At 41.9% G+C, this 9,775-nt stretch overlaps 1 pseudogene; it reads right to left on the bottom strand.

Moving 5' to 3' along the window:
- Nucleotides 1-934: 934 nt before the first annotated feature.
- LOC136646863 (5S ribosomal RNA) lies at nucleotides 935-1,054 on the bottom strand (annotated as a pseudogene).
- Between the last annotated feature and the right edge of the window lie 8,721 nt (nucleotides 1,055-9,775).

The following is a 9,775-nucleotide window of genomic DNA, read 5'->3' as shown; positions in this document are numbered from 1 at the left end:
AAGCTGCATTTCTCTCTCACTCACTCTCACTGCTTAGAGCAGCCATTTTCAACCACTGTGCCGTGGCACACTGGTGTGCTGCGAGTGGCCTACAGGTGTGTCACAGGAATTTGGGGGCAGGTCATTTATTAATAGGGCCGATGGGAGATGTGAGCCCCACTGGCAGCATGGTGTGCCTTGTCAATTGTCAACAACCTGGTGGTGCGCCTTGACCATTTTAGTTCCTTGTCAGTGTGCCGTGGGATGAAAAAGGTTGAAAATCACTGGCTTAGAGAGATGTTTGGATTTCTGACTAGAGAGTTTGATCCATGATTAAGCAAACTGCAGGCAAAAACAAGCCTATGATTTAAAACAATTATTCAGATCTGCCTTGCAATAATCTCATGTCTGCTTTGCAGATAAGTACAGGAGACCATCCTTATCTGCAAGCTCAGCATCTGTGGATTTGAGTATCCACAGATACCAAGTTCACAGCTGGAGGACCTCAAAACCCCTCCCAAATGGTGTGGGGAGGTCGTGTGTGACCTCTGAAGGGCCAAGCGTGGCCCCCAGGTAATTGGTGTGCTGTGCTGGCCCTCCACGAATATCATTATCCACAGAATTTGGTGTATGGGGGGGGGGGTTTCCTGGAACAGATCTCTTGTGGAAGAACCAGATCTCTCATGGATACAAACAGCCCACTGTATCTCACGCATGGTGTACCAGTGTGAGGAAAAAATAGAAAACCATCAAAGCTTCACATGTGCCACATCATAAGTGATTTACAAACATTCCTGAGTATCATACGTCATTTTTTTGTGTGACAATGGTACCATTCAGTAAAGAGTACAAAGCTCTTTTGGACACAGAAAATGAAATGAATGGTCCTTGAATCCTGGTCATAGGTTCATAGTAGTAAAGTTGGCAACCTTCAGTCTCGAAAGACTATGGTATAAGCCTACAGCACCCGGTATTCCCAGGCGGTCTCCCATCCAAGTACTAACCAGGCCTGACCCTGCTTAGCTTCTGAGATCAGACAAGATCAGGCATGTGCAGGGTAACAGTTGCTGTATATGTGGTAGTAAAGGGAAGATCAAATGCTGACACAAAGGCTGAGGAGAAAGACAATTGGTTTTAAGTAAGTTGAGAAACCTCATGATGCATAAACACATTTCTTTAGTCCTACTGCCTTGTCTATTCAAGCTAACTTCTTAATACAAAAATGTGCAAATCCTGTTTGTCAGATGTGAAAATAGGATGACCTTATACACCCTGAGGAATGATTCCTCTTTATGCTTACTTTCAACTCTCTGAGGAATTTATCACCTGTCTGCAGCCAGAATAAGTCTTGGATATGCTTTCCTTTCAATATTTAGAGCTGGTCTTACAAGCCCCCTATGCCTTGAAAGTTACACAACCAGCCTTGGTTTGATCTCACATCCTAGGGATGTCTGGGACAATGTGGCCTTTCCTCTAACAGTCAAAGCCATCACTGACAGAGAGTAAGGTCACCTTTTTGATTTCACTGACCTTTATATTTTCTTGTTTCCACATTAATTAGCTTTTGGCTCTTCAAGTACATTTCTGAGCTCTGGCTTGGAAAGGGGGTTGACATTATAATAAACATTGAGTTTCATTGTTGGGCTTCTTTTTGAAATAAAGCAATGGAATCTCATAGACATGTCCCCCAGTTGACATGGCTGACCTCTTTCAGAGCTGTCACAACCAGTCATTTAATTCAGTATGGGAACTACATTTTGCAGCAGATAAAAAAATGGAAGGAGGGGAGAAAGCAAATTCAACATATTGGAAACATGAGGCTCAACAGCTAAGCTGCTGAAAGAATCAATATAAATACAAAGCTACCACCCCAGTGCATCTTACAATAAGATCTGCTTCTTTCCATTGTAAAGTATTTTTTTTTTTTATTTTGTTGCTGCTGGCTAAAATGGGTAACTGATTGGTGCAGTTATTATTTTTTTTCTTATATTGAATCTAGTGGGATTGATGGTCCAATCCTACGGGGCATTTACAGCAGCAGAACTCACGATCTGCCATTCTAAAGGCTGCAGCAGCACTGAGAAAGGTGCACCATTGTGGTACATGTCAGAGTTGCAGGTTCACCAGAGGGCGCAGAGTTGTGGAGCTGGTAAGTAGCTCCACAGGCCTGTCACCAACAGATCCAGCCTGTGCCAGAGCAGGTAAGGTGATGGTGGAGTCAAGTCATGGGCGGTTTGGGGTAGGGAGGGCAGGGGGCAGTTCAGGGGCTGGAGAGAGTGGATCTCAGCAGTAACAGTATGCACCAGGATCCTTCCCCATTTTTCCAACCCAACGTGCCCCCCAACTTGACCTCAGATTCATGCTAGCAAAATAGCTGGCATATGACCCATTGGTGATGAGGTACCTACTGGGATGTGAGTAAAAACTATTTTTACTTACCTTTCATGGGTTGTCTGATCACATCTCCCCTGACCATTGCATGTAGCGGTCAGTGCCGTTGAATGGTGGAAAATGGCCAGAACAGCATTAGGCTATTACTCTTCAACATGTGTACAGGACAGCAACCTGGCAGTGCATCCTATGCATATGTATTCAGAAGTAAGTTCTATTGGGTTTAGTGGGACTTATACTCAGGTAAATGTTGTAGGATTGCAGCCAAATAGTCCGATATTGCAGCCACGTATTCTCCTACATAGTACAGGTAGTGGTGATGATGATGATGATGATGGGCAGCCCAATTCTGAGCTGCCTGGCAAAATTGGCTGCCACTGCATCCAGGTAGCTTTCATTCCCTTCCCCTGGGTAAAGCGAGTAGCCCCGCAATGGGGCTACTCCATTCTACAACAACCCAAAGGTTGGTGTAGAATAAAGAGCCTCCATGTCGGGCAGCCAGTCCAACACAGATGCTCAGGATCCCGGTGGAGCAAAGGTCCACCTGTTCTACTTCCCTCCTGCCCTGTTCTTTCCCTGGACACACCTCCTCCCCTGCTCTCTCCCCCCTCCCTCTGCCTCCCCTCTGCACCGGAATGCCTCCTTCCCACATCCCCCCACTCCCCCACTTATCTCTCTGCTACCCGGTGGTCTGTGCGACCGCTGAGCAGCAGAGATCTGGTGCTCCACCAGTAGCCCAGAACCGACCACCGCTAGGCTAGCACTGACAGAGCACTGGCGCTAGGGCCTGCAAACGCGCACATTCTTTAGGAAGAGAGTAGCTTAGTGCTCTCCAAAGGTATTGGACAGTTGTTCTGCTTTTAGGTGGTAGAGGCATTGCCAAATCCATCACTGTATCAAGTTTCAATGCCTAAGTAAAATGATTTGCAGCCTTCTAATATTAGATGCAGTGGGTTAAAAATGATCCCGGGCCTATTAAAACAAAAACTTCAGGTACCAAAGCACCTCAAGTCCACAAAACCGATGACCAGAAGAGGTAAGCGCAATGCCATGTCATGCTCCATTTATTTTAGTTTTATCAGAACTCAGACTGGTTGGATTTAGGGCACTTGCTTCTTTCCAAACTGCTGAGCCATCTTGTCAGTATTGCATATTTCACCAACTAATACAAAAAGAGAATATCTGAGATAGATATATGGAGGTAGGCACATAGTAAATCTTGACTGTTCCAGTGTTGGACCAAACCAGATTTGGGTTGTAAATCCCTTCTATATGTATTTTTTTAATATCAGCTGTATGGAGAAGATCAGGCCCATACATTCAAGCATGCCACCCTTCCCTCTCCATGCTGTTGTTCCAATGAAAATTGCCTCCCCAAGTTCTTATTTGCCAGGAGAGGGAAGCTGACATTGGCACCAAGAACAGCTTCCCTCTCATGACAAATGGTGACTCGAGGAAGGCAATTTTCATGAGGGTTGCTGTGCAGAAGGAAATAAGTGAACCTCCCTTCTGACTTGTCATGGTTCTAAATCACATCCTCCCCAGATGCTATTCAAAACATTCACACACAGAAAGAGGAAGCTTTCTTTAAAGTCAAATCTTGATTGGTTTTCAAGTCTCTATCCTAAGGTGCTGACTAAGGGCCCAGTCCTATCCAACTTTCCAGCACCGCTACAACCTCAATGCAGCCCTGAGGTAAGGGAACAAATGTTTCTATACATTGAGGAGGCCTCTGTGACTGCTTCCCAACCACAGGATGCAGTGCATGCCCCATTGGCATGATTGCACTGGCACTGGAAAATTGGATAGGATTGGGCCCTAACCTGTGGAACCAGTGCTTAACAATAAGACCATGCTGTCCAAGATTATGCTCTATTCTCCTTTGGCTCCTTCTTTAGTTCCTCGGCTATTTCATCTGAGGGACAGCCCTTCCCCACCACATATCCTTTTTTATTGAAATGAATTACCAGCGGAAACTCTAATGAAGTCAATGTTTTGAATTCTTTGAGAAATCATTTTTCTTTGGTTTTCTGTTTTTTGAGCATTTCAGTTACACCCAAGAATTATGCAAAATCCTGCTTGAAACTGCAACCCGCTTTACAAAGGCATGCATATGTTCAGGGTGAAGGATTGTGTATGGGGCAGTTGTGTCTTTCCCATAAAGGCCCACTTAGCTCCCTTATTATACTTCATGATATCAGAGTAAAACATAGCTTTTGTTGATATTTGGTGATGTTGAAGGATGTGCCTTGTTGTCACAAGCTGCTGTTGACTGTTACACACCTTTTTATTTATGCTTTTCTGTCACTGCTATATTGCCTGTTCTTATAGTTAACGCATTTCTGCCCAGCCCACAAGTTTACCAATTTGATCCCTGTTGCATATATGCAATGTTGGGCAGAAATGGCTCAATTAGATTTTTTTTGTGCTTTGTAATTGGACCTATGAGAATGCGTTTTTATGTTTATGTATTTTGTATTTCTTTGTGAGCCTTGGATCATCATGATGAGAAAGGTGAGATATGAACATTTTTTTTCCCATCCCTTAGTCTAGTCGTTGTTTCAACCATGTACAAAGAAGGATGCTGTGTAGCCCTGCATATGGTGTTCCTGGGACGAAATAAATTCTTCGAAGGAAGGCCAGGTACTAGATTTCCTTTTCAGGATGGCAGAGCTGGATTGCTGTGTCCAATTTACAAATCTAGGGATGCCAGTTCAATTCAGTGCCTTGGAACAAGACACAGTTGTGACCTACCATCAGTGATTCTCAAATGTTTCGCTCCGGGACCCACTTTTTAGAATGAGACTCTGTCAGGACCCACCCAGAAGTGATGTCATCACTGGAAGTGACATCATCAAGCAGGAAAATTTTTTAACAATCCTACTCTGCAATCCCACCCACATTTACCCAGGAGTAAGTCCCATTTACTATCATTGTTAAAAGCATGTACATAGTAGCCTGTTAAAAGTACAGATCTGTGACATTTCCCCAAATGCAGTCACATATCATGGTAGCGTCAAGTCTAATGTATTAAAAATAAAATATTGAAATGAATGGGAACCCCCCTGAAATTGGCTCTTGACCCACCTAGTGGGTCCTGACCCACAGTTAGAGAAACACTACCCATGGATTATTGTATTAAACTACTCTTCAGTTTTCAAAATGAGTATTAGAAAAGGTCCTACTCTATAATGATACACCCTGCACAGATGAGAATAAACAGACTTTCTCATTACCAGAATCCACGGATTGATGGAACAGAGTATGTCCTATAGTGGTGACTCACTAATAAACCTGGGACTGGGGCACATTTTCATATGCAAAAGTTGTAAAGGCTAACCTAGCAAGGATTTAAAGGTTCTGATCCTTTTGGTTTCCCACACTTCCATTTACTACATGGCAATGCTGTGGCCCTGTTTTGCCCTTGTCTGTATTCAGCCAACAGCTGGGTGATGGATTTAAACGTCAGTCTGGATTGTTGCTTGTCTAAATACTACACACTGCCCTCTCTGTCTCATAATCTGTTTATCAGCAGACTGTGTGTGTTGACATTTTGTGGGTTTTGGATATGGCTAGTGAAAATATTTGCAAATATTGAAGTATCAATCATACTTGCTTACCCAGCACTATGGTGAAGTATTTGCATTTATAGGCAAACAGTGATTTTAACACATAACCTTTCCAGCTTTCTGTTCTACATATTTATTAAGATCATTAATCATTTGCCTGCATTTTTAAAAAGGTCACATTCAGTCCTATACTTAAAAAGACATTTAATTCTCCCCCCCCCCAAAAAAAAAAAACCAGTCTGTCAAAATGTGAAAGCAGCACATCTCGTATGTAGAAATTGTTAATTGGTATTATCTCTGCTGAGAAATACCATGCAAAGGCCTAATGGCAGGGCTGGTCAACTGGCAGGCTGCAGGTTAGAAATGGCCCTGGGGCAATTGTACCTGCTCCCTTGTGGCCCTACCAAATTTGCATCAAGTGATGATAAAATGTTTCCCTGCAATTCTATATATTAAAGAAATAAAACACAGTTTTAAATTATAATATTTAAATCGTATAATAGAGATATAATAGATATAATAGAGATATCCTAGGCTTGATATCTAGCCTAGGCAAGATATCCTAGGCTTGAATACTTGAATACTTATTTTATTATCACAATTTATACCACCCTTCCTCCACGGAGATAAAGCACAGATCAAGCAAGTACACAGATCCCTCCCTCCTCTTGTCTTTACAACAACCCTGCGAGGTAGGTGAGGCTGAGAGGTAGTGACTGGCCCAAGATCACACAGGAAGCTTTGTGACTGAGTATGGATTTGAACCTGGATCTTCCAGGTCTAAGCAACTCTAGAACCATTACACCATCCTGCAACTTAAAAATCAACAAAGACAACAGGAAAGGGAACAAATTGGGGAAGACAGGTATTTATTTCATTTCCGTATGCTTAGACTTAGGCACATCAAAGTATAGCAGCGGTTCCCAAATTCTTTACAACAAGGAGGAGGGCAGGAGGTCTGGTCTAGAGGGTAGAGCCTCCGTTAGCCCGAAGATAACATCAGAAGGTCGCCAGTTCGAGGACACCGGCAGCTCCCTGAACGGCTGAGAATGGCGAGACTTTGAAGCAGCTGACAAGCCCAGCTGAGTGATTCCACCTGCTCTTGGTGTGAGCAAGAAGCACCTTGGCTGCCCTTCATGTGAGATATGGAGCTGCTTGTCAGCCTGCATGGGAGAACCGGAGGCCAGAAGTGAGACCAAACCAGGAAGATCCATTCTGACATGTTGGTTCTTGAAAGAGAGAACCTGTATAGTTGTACAAATCCCCTTGAGGGATTTAGAAACACCTGCCTGTGTATACCGCCTTGAATAAAGTCAGAGGAGTAATCCGATGACCAGAAAGGCGGTATATAAATATCGAGTTATTATTATATTATAAATTCTTTCTTTGGGAATTTGGGAACTGGCATAAGTGCTGGCGGGGGTGGGGGGAAGGTAGCAATGTGATAGCTACAATCGCACTGCTGCCAGGAATAAAATAGTTTTTTTAACACTTACCATGAGTAGCGCTGGCCTTCTGGGGGGTCAGGGAGCGCACAGACCCTTCTGCTGTGCTCCCCTTGCTTTAGAACAAATGAAAATAGCAATTGCTATATAGAATTTTTTTTATTTTTAATTATTTTCCAAAATAAAAACAAAACGACAAATATAAACAAACACAAACTCAATATACAACACAAAAACACACTGTTGGAGGGTGCAGGCAGTCATATATCAATATAACTAATCAATCAATACATATCTTCTAACCTTTTTCCTCTTTTAGTTTAGCCTCTTAATATTTATTTATTTATACAGGTATTTATATACCACCTTTCTCTGGTCGTCAGATTTCTCCTCAGACTTTAATCCAAGGCGGTTTACATAGGCAGGCTGTTCTAAACCCCCATAGGGATTTTTACAAGTGAATAGTTCTAGTCTTTCATAGAACTCCTCCTTTCAGCTGGATTCCTTCCCGGTCTGGAGTCTCTCTGGCCCTTCACCTCCCATGCTTCACTTGACGGCAACTCCTCTCTGCCACCGAGGGTCAGCTCATCAGTATATCAGTGTGTCGTCAGTTCTGGGGTACTTCTGGTTGTTTCAAACTGGCAGCCTCAGATCTTCAGGCATACAAGGCGGCAGCTCTACCAACTGAGCCAGACCTCCTGCCAGACAAATATCATTTGTCTATCATGTCATTTCATATATATCATATATACAATATATTCATCTAAATACCCTATCTCAGGGGTGTCAAACATAAGAAGCTTTTTATCCAGCCCTTAGGCTCTCAGCTGCTGAGGTGTTACAGCTGAAATGGCAGGCCACATGAAAATTGGGCTTTCCCAAAACTTGAAATATGATCATGATTTGGGTACTTTCTCTTCTGTAATTTACAGTTAATGAGTTTCTATATGAGAACAGGGTCTAATTTCTGACCATTAGCTGCTTAATGATGTCACTTTCTGCTTAATGACATCACTTCCAGCCCTCAGCTGGAGCCCTGAATGCTAACTGTGGCCCTCTGTATGAAATGAGTTTGACACCCCTGCCCTATCTTATACATCTACAACTTCATTTTCAACCAAGCATAGAATGGTCTCCATTGCTCTATCTGTGTCAGTTTGCGCTGTTGATCCAAAATCTCTGTAAGTCTATCCATTTCCGCCACATTCATTATTTTCTCTAGTAATTCATCTTTTGTTGGAATTTTAATATCTTTCCAATATCTAGCATATAAAATCCTCGCAGCAGTTAATATCATAATAACTAAATACACATCATTTTCTTTATAATATCTAAGGTAATATTAAGCAAAAATAACTGTGGTTTCAGCGGTATTGTAAATCCAACAATCTCTTATATTAGATTCCTTACCATTTTCCAATATACTTGCATTTTTTAACATGTCCACCACATAGGATAAAATGTTCCTTCTTCACATTTACACTTCCAACAATTTTTTTGATATATTCTGATTCATTTTTACCAGTTTTACTGGTGTCATGTAACATCTATAAAACATTTTATATACAATTTGTTGCTCTAGTAAATTTTATATTATATTTCCAAATCTGTTCCCATTGTTCTAATGTAATATTATGGCCTATATTTTATGTCCATTTTATCATACATTCTTTTATTGTTTCTTCTTGCATTTCAAAATCCAATAGGAACATATACATTCTTTTAATATATTTTTCTTTTGTTTCGAAGAGTATTCTATCAAATGGCATCTGTTCTGAATAGAATCCTTCTTGATTATCTTTCCCAAATTTTGAATCAAGTTGTGAGTCCACCAATCCATCTACACACCCTGTCTTAACAGTTCTTCTTTTGTCTTTAATTGCCCAACTTTCTTCAATAAACTTTCACATATAAGCATTTTTGTTGTCTCTAATAAATTCGGCCAGGTACATGCTTCTAGTGGCGTCACCCATTGGGGGATTTTGGTATACATCTGTCTTTGTATTTTAGCCCAGATCCATAATAGAAATTTCCTTAATATATGGTTATTGAATCGCTTAAATTTGTTTGCTTTTCCATATCAGACAAATACATGCCACTATTTTTATATTTTTATATGGGTAGCACAGCAGATGGATCTGTGGGCTCTCCACACCCTCCCAGAAGCCTTAAGGGGTCAGAGAAGGGTTCCCTGGCTGGGGTATCCTTTGGAGTATAGTTAGGAAAAGGTTGGCCAAAAGGCTTCATGGAAAAGATGGATTTTCAGGAGGAATTTGAAGGATATAATAGGGGTGCCATCCTGGAGGCATCTTGAATGTAATGAGCAGAAAAAGAGAAGAGGTGGAGTCATTTGAGAGAGCAGTCATTTTGAGGAAGTCATTTCAGGTGACT

The sequence above is a fragment of the Tiliqua scincoides genome, chromosome 3 (assembly GCF_035046505.1).
Source record: "Tiliqua scincoides isolate rTilSci1 chromosome 3, rTilSci1.hap2, whole genome shotgun sequence".
NCBI classification, from domain to species: domain Eukaryota; kingdom Metazoa; phylum Chordata; class Lepidosauria; order Squamata; family Scincidae; genus Tiliqua; species Tiliqua scincoides.
This window is presented reverse-complemented; position numbering and strand designations above follow the sequence as displayed.